Below are 8401 nucleotides of genomic sequence, written 5' to 3' on the forward strand. Positions count from 1 at the left end.
GTACTTATAATTAACAAATGTATACATTTCCATATTTAAAATTATAACAGGGATTTGGATGTAACTAAAGAGTGAACTATATAAATATACAAATAGGTGGATGCATCATGCATGTATATATATATATATATATTACATATATATTCTGGGTTGGAGATATTGATCGAGATCGAGTTAGTAACTGGCCAGGTTCACCTGATTATATACATCCACCTCTTAAAAATAATAATACTAGCTACATTATATATGGGTTCATGAATTTATAAATATAGTGTGAAAGGAATCGAATATAAGCACATAAAAACCATTCTTTTAATTACTTGGCTCCAATTTTATGTGATAACATAGGGGTACTAATACTACCAAACGGTATAGTCTTTTGTTTTTTTGGCTGATTATTTAAAAAACACACATATATACATATTATATATGTTTTTCATATATAACACTTAAAGTCAAATTATAATTAACTTTTTCAACCACAGTTATTAGTATAAGTGGCATTGTGTGTTAATTTGATGAAGTGAATAAGTATATACTATAAGTTTTTAATAATTGTTGTTTGAAGAAAGGAACCAAGTTATTATATAAATGTATTTCTTTTGCTTCCTCAATAATTGCTTACGAAACCTTCAGAGAGAGAGTTGAGTTAATAAAGAAATGAACCAAGTTATATAAATATAATATATTTCTATATTATATATTATTAGTGGTTGCATGTCATCAAAATCAGAATATAATCTAAATTTAGATAAAAAACAATTAAAATATCTTCTTTCTCTGTATCAACAAAACATAATGTCATATAAAACATATCACAAATATATAACTTATATTAAAAAAAATACCGGAGGATAATTTAATAACCAATATGATCATGACAGCAACTGAAAACAGAGGTTTTAAGAATTTTCGTTGCATTATTCATAATAATAATTTTATGAATATGAGGAGCTACACAGAAAAAGTTTTTGCAGCATGGCTTATGCATACTCTTAATTAATTATAGAGCTTTTGTACTTCATCACACTAAAATAGATTCTAGCTAGGACTTAAAATTAGAAACATGCATGTATGCAGATCAGCATGATTATATAATATTAATGAGTTTTTCCTCTCTAATTAAAGAAAAAAAGATCGAATGAATATATTGTTCTAATAATAATAATAATAATAATAATAATAAGAATAATAATAATATATAGTTCTTTTTTGTTGTGTGCGCAACACAATGCAGGAGTGTTACATTGTGATTAGAACACATGCATACGTACCCAATCCACACGTCTAGTGATTAAAATAATTTTAATATTATTGCTGAATTGATGCATTTGGTACTACCAATTAATTTTCTCACTTCATTCTCAATGTTCATAGAAGTAATCACTCGTAGAAATGCTCAGAAATTGGTTCATCTTTTTTTTTTTTTTTTTTTTTTTTATTTCACGTAAGATAAATTAAAAAAATGGAAGCTTAAAAAAAATCTTTCACACATATTACTTTACAGATGATAAATATGCATGGAATAATGATTTTTGTTGGATAAAAAAAAAAGCAAGACTAGTGCATGTTTGACATCATAATTAAAAAAATATTTTTTATTTTTAAGAACAGAAAATTGTTTTTTTTTTAAAACAATTTGGCTTGTTTGACATTGTTTTTTGAAAACAGTTTTCAGAAAACAAAGTTACAAAAAACAAAAATTTTGAAAACAACAAAATGTTGTTTTCTGTTTTAAAAACCAATTCAGTTTTGTTCAATATTGTTTCTAAAAAACACTAACTAAACATGACTTGTTTTTAAAAACTTCAAAAACTATTTTTTGTTCTCATTTCCAAAAATAATTTTTTGAAAACAAAAAACAGAAAACAATACCAAGCATGCTCTATATCGTTTGTGTTATTATGAGGCACAATTGCAGACAAGAAAATAGAGAAAAGAAAGAAAAGTAGAAAATATATTTCATTGAAGAGATTAAAAATCTCTGAATCAGATTTCGCATCAAAAGAAGACCCTTTATATATATACTAGATGAGAGTTACGTGGCGAGCCACGTAAATATTAGTTTTATATAAGTTCTAGTGGTTTTTGTTTAAGAATCAGTAACTAAGCAACGACAACAACAATGGTAGATAGATCTATTTAAGTTTTTCATATTTATAAAGATTATAAATCTAAACTTTTAATTTTCTTAATTTGAGATTTTGGATTGTTCTGATTTATTTGTTTATGAATTTATTGAAATACTTGAATATTTATTTGTTTATGAATTTATTGAAATACTTGAATATTTATTTGTTCTGATTTTGAATTGTTTTGATTTATTCATATGATTGTTAATGAAATTAGTAATTCATATTTATTTTTTAAAAAAAGTAATTCATCAAATAGAACATACCATTATAAACAAAATATTTGAATAAATATAATTCTAATAAATAGAAGAGATATATACCTGATATATATCACAGACACTCAATGGAGAATTATTCACTGTCAATGGAATGAGATGTGAAACAGTGTTTTTAAAATAAAAAATATCTACAAGAGATTAGATCATCATTTTAATTCTCTCCAATAACATAGTTGCTAGAAACTTTCCAATTAGTTAATAACTCCGGTGCCGCCGCCGGAGCCATTAACCAATTGTTTATGGAGAATTATTCATTTTGTTTAACAGATAAATCTACGTATCTTTTTCTTTTTCATTTGATGATTTGATTGATAATTGATATGTTCAACAATTAAATTAACTAATAAAATGCCATCATCTGTCCCAACACAAATCGTTAAAACAAAAATGGGGGCAGGAGGCTTTTTGTCTCAACCATTTTTTTTTCCTTTTCATTTTTCTTCTTTCTTCCCATATAAATTTATGTTACAACAAACAAAGTAAAAAACGTTATCTCAGAAGCTAGTGTGCCATATAGCATCATCACCCTCCCCACATCGCTGGTGCACTTCGTCCATTCTCTCCACAGATTTGCAAATGCCGCTGCAGGTCCAGTCGAACGATGCAGCACAGGCATTTCCCGCCTGCGCTTTCCACTCGCAATCTGTATGTGTTTTCACCAAAAAGGTTGAACCTTGATTTTCATTTTTTTTTTCTCCGATATCGATTGAACATTTAGGTTCTTCTTTTTTGGATAAGTTTTGGGTATTGATCAAAAGTCTTGCCCTACGAAAAATAAATATATGAATATATGAACATCGGAAATAGGTAGGCGAATAAAAAGAAGATGATTTATTCGGGAGAAAGAAGTGGAAGACAAAAATGATTATTAATATAATAGAAGACTTACGAGTTTAGGTGGGGCTGGGCTGAGACTGAAAAATGGGAGGAGTTGATAAAATGTGTTTTTATAGGTTAAAAATAACAAAAAAAAAAAAAATATCAAAAATTAGGGATATACGGTTTGTTAGAGAGATGTGTGGGTAAGATGATTTTTTTAATTTTAAAAAAGATTGTTTAATTTTTTGGGTTTAATTATTGGGTTTATTTATTAACGGGAGATCAAACCTATTAACATCGTGAAATTTAACAGAATATTCTTTTATTTTTAAGGTATATTCTGTTAAACTAAGAAATGCCGTTAGATAGGTACTTTTAATATATAAAGATATATATATATATATATATATATATATATTGAAATGGCACTACAAGAAAGAGGACCTTTTATCCCACTTTTTTAGTTAACAAAAATAAAAAATGGGATAAAAGATATATTGAGACTTTTTATCCCATTTTTAGATTTGGCCCCTCAAATATGCAGCAAATATTTTTTTAGACAAGGGCTCTGTTTGGTAGAAAGTTAAAAAAAAAATATTAAAGGCAAAAAAATAATTTCAAGATTCGATTTTTATGAGTTTGCCAAACAGGGGATAAATTTTTTAGGGAAACCTTTTATCCCGGTTATTAGTTAAAAACCGGGATAAAAGGGTTTAGTGTGAAACCCTTTTATCCCGGTTTTAACTAAATAACCGGGATAAAAAGTCATCACTAAAATCCCAAACGTCAACCTATAGATCGACATAACAGCTAGCTCGACGTACAACCCCCAAGTCCCAACCCAGAAACCCTCTCGCCCAAACCCAGAAACCCTCGCCCAAACCCTCACGCAAACCCTCTCGCCCAAACCCTCTCGTCTAAATCCTTGCCCAAACCCAGAAATTAACCCTCGCCCAAACCGACATTGGTGGCGCCGTAGAAGATAACGCCTCCCGTTTGGTCTTTATTCCCAGGTTTGCTCTTTCTTTTTATTTCTTTCTATTTTCTTACTTTATTTGAACTGTTGTTGTTGCTGCTGTTTCTTTTCATATATTGGGCCTGCTGTTTCTATTTTCTTTCTTTTTCATTTGTTTCAAAACTCCATTAACAACACACTTTCTCCTACTCTTAACCCCATACTAAAGACTATTCTCATTCCAACATAAAACATTTCACCAGTTGGGAAGCTTGGAGAGAAGTTATTGAATCGTTTTAAGGTATTGACATATCTCAGGGCCTTCAAATTTTTGAGTTGTTTATTAGTAAAAGTTTACTTACTTTCTCTTTTGTGTTTTATGGCTCTTAATAATTATATCATATGATAATAGAAGAATTAATTTATGTGTTGCCTTGCTGTTTATTTTTTTTTTGTCTAGAGAGTAGAGACTCTACTATAATGTGATTACTACTACTTTATCTCTGATAGATTTTTTTTTACTTTTGACAATAAACTGATATGAACACTAACATTATAATTTGCAAAGTATGCACTTGAGAAAAGTCTGTTCTATTGTTGTTGGGGTTCCTTAGAAATGTCTTACTGCATTAGTGAATACTGAATAGTCAACTTTAGCAGTCCTTTCTAATTTTATTACTGTGATTAATTGGGTGAAACCATAAAAATGAGTGATCTTTATCTTTTGATTGTGTATGGAGGAAGATGTTGTATCAAAATAAGAGATTATTATGTGTTTGGTGCTGCTAATAGTAAGTTATATTGAGCTAAATTGTTCTTTTTCTTCTATCTATCTATGTTTTGCAAATAAATTTTGGACTTCAAAACTAGCATCTTTGATAACAGAGTGGAGGACTGAAACATTTTTAGAGTCTTCAATGTGAATGCCATCAGTATTGGGACTTAGAGCAGGAGAGTTTATAGAAACAGAGTCAACTTGACTTGACAACTTGTATATGCCATCAGTATTGTTTTGTATATGCTAGTGTTTGTTACAGTAAAACCATTATAAATTAAGAACTTTATGACTTGACAACTTGACAAAAGTATAATTTGACCGAGGCTATTAATTTATCAAGGCTATTTTGTATAATTATTTGTGTTGTAATGGTGTTGATGATGATGATGATTATGATTTTGTATAATAAATTACAGATGTAATTAACATTATTATTAAATCATTTTTATTTACAAAAGTGGTAATATAGGTTTTAAAAATAATTTTAGTGATCAAGTCTAACTATCAAAAATTAACATTTATTTTTCTTATGGCACTCATTGTTTTGTTAACAACAATTTATTTACTTAGCTAACATTGGTTTATGTAATAGTTAGTAACTAATAGTCCTTGAAAAAGTCATTTTGAATGTGATGCAGCAGAAACTAATAAAATAAAATTAATAAAATTACAATTAGCTTATTATATATATATTTATTAGTAGATTAATTTAATTTAATTTAATTACAATAGATGATGAGAGAAAGGTGAAGTTTCTGAAAAGCTTTCCAGGAGCTAAGACAAGGTTGGTTCTGATCGCTGATATTTACACTCCTTATTTTACTAATTATAACGCTATTAGAGGAGTTTGAATATGTTAGATATTCATCCATAGTGAAGTAGATTCTGCGATATAAATGTACTGCGGTCGGATGGGTGACAATTATTATATTGTTAAATGCTATTTTGATTATTTTTTCTTGTTATCTGATTTACTTGCGTGCATTGTTAGACAGTTATTAAATTGGGAAATGTTGTAGAAATAAGGGAAACTATGGCCAATTTTTTTTTTTAGGATTCTTAAATGAACATGTGTTTTAATATTTAATTACTAAGTGTGCTTAGGATTTTTCTAGCAACTTGTAAGTTTTTTATTTCAATCTTGTTTGTTAGGAATTTTTATTTTTAGTTTACTAATAATGTGTTAATACAAATGATGTTTAGTGAGTAAGTATGATGTTTTCAGTATGATGTTTCCTACTAAACGATTTAATTTGTGTATCTCTTGCAGATGACAAAGCAAAAGGATGCAAATAAGCCAAAAGGACGAGGCAGGACAAAAAAGAATGGCATCAACAATCTGAAAGCTCAAGGACGCAAGACAAAACTAGAGTGGAATGAGAAAGGAGAACCTATAAGAACAGCATATGCAGATATGCAATCATGGATTGGGGTTAAAGCAAGATCTACAGTCCCTCTAAATTATGATGATTGGAAACATGTAGATTCGAAACTCAAGGAGAAAATATGGAAAGACACATACGTAAGACTTAAATTTTGTATGTATATATTTCAACACATTTAATTCAACACTGTTAATGGGTACTAATCAATTCTTTTTGTGATTTTAGGATGCTTTCGAGCTTCCAGAAACGTATAAGCCTAAACTACTATCAGATGCAGGGAAAATGATGAAAAGTTTTAAGAAGCTCCTGACCCGGACGATTATCCTCCCGATTGCTAAAAGTGGCAGGATAGAAGAACTTCGTGCTACTCCAGAGAAGTATCCAGAACTTAACAATGAAGACTGGAATGACTTTGTTCTAACTCGTCTTACCCCTGAATTTCTGGTACAATTCCAACTCTGGATGAGAGCACGGACAAAGAACAATACTTTGATCGCAGAATATGACAAGGAAATTGAGCAGAAAATAGTAAGTATGTCAATTATGGTAAGAATAAACAATAACAATATGTAAGTTACTAACTTCGTCATTGGTTTGTTTCATAGAATGGATTAAAAGAGAAAGTTAGTACTGGTGAAATCGAAGCTAAGAGTCGGAATTGTAAAGCCCGCTTAGTTAATTTGGAAATTATCAGTTAATTGTGATTAATTATGAAATTATTTATAGCTATTTAAATAATTTATTATACTGTTATTTATGTTATTCAGTAGCTTGCATATTTTGCATTTCCGGTGTCCGGTATTTTGGAACTCGGCGTTTGGTTCAGTAGAAATCACAACTTAGTATGTTAGTAGTTTGGGGACGGGTTTTAGACATTGGGAATGTCGGGAATGGCCGGGAATTTAGAATGTCCCAAAAATACCCCTTTAGTGATTTTTATGTGGTTTTAGAATGGAGGGGCAAAATGGTCTTTTTGCCCCAATGATGTTTTGTCTTTTAGTGGCTTGTTTATTTGAAATTAAATAATTATTTAATTGTATACTTGGCTGAAATGAATATTGCATGTAGTTTATTTCATTTCTCTTTTTATCAAAAAATCACTAAGTTTAGAAAAAAGAAAGAAAATTTCCAAAATTACACTCAAAGCTCTCTCTCTTTTCCTCTCTCTCTCGAGTACATGCATGTGGGTGAAAAAGGGTGGATTTTTGCTTTGATTTTCTAGTGGATTCTCATCCAAAGCTAAGCATTCTTCAAGCTAGGTTAGCTTCTTTAGTTTTCTCTTGAATTTTGTTGAAAATATGATGATTCTAGCATGATTTTTAGTTGTTGTTGCTGCTGTGATTTTGTTGTTAATATATGTGGTTTAAAGCATGTTAATTGATGTTAATTGAGCTATGTTGAAAGCATGTTGGATAGATTGTTTAAAGCTTTGAGTTTTCTATGCAAAAATGTGATTTTTGGAGGAAAATATTGTGATTCTGTTTCTGTGTTGTTGCTGTAGTTTCGAATAGTTTTCAGAGGCTTATTCATGCATATTTGAGTAGAATTAACTAGGTTTGAATGCATGTTTGTGGGAATTGCTCAAGTTTGAGTTTAGAACTCAAAGCTTGAGCTTTAATGGCATTTTGTGTATCTGTGAATTCTGGGTTAGTTTGATGCCTTGGATTTGTTCTTTGGGGTATTTAGAGCAGGTCTGGAAGGTTTGGAACCAATTGGGTTTGATTTGGTTGAGTTAGGAATTTTTGAAAAATTCCTGCGAGGAACCGGAATTCCTGCCAGCAACCGAATTCCTGGATGAGGGTCCAAGATTCCCGAACCTAATTCGGTTGGGCAACCTGGCCTAACGGTTGGGGAATTTTCGAAACCCTAGTTTTCCTCGTTTTTATGTTTTTAGGGGTATTGCCATGCTTTTTATCGATAGGGAAACTTTTAGTTCCTAGTTTAAGTCCCCGGAAGTGATTTAGCGTGTCACTTATAGCGTTGTGATTTTTATGGTTTAGGAGCCGTAATCCGCCGTCAGCCTTCGACTTCCAACTCGGGTTGACCGCACA

This window comes from Cannabis sativa, chromosome 2 (assembly GCF_029168945.1).
Source record: "Cannabis sativa cultivar Pink pepper isolate KNU-18-1 chromosome 2, ASM2916894v1, whole genome shotgun sequence".
NCBI lineage: Eukaryota > Viridiplantae > Streptophyta > Magnoliopsida > Rosales > Cannabaceae > Cannabis > Cannabis sativa.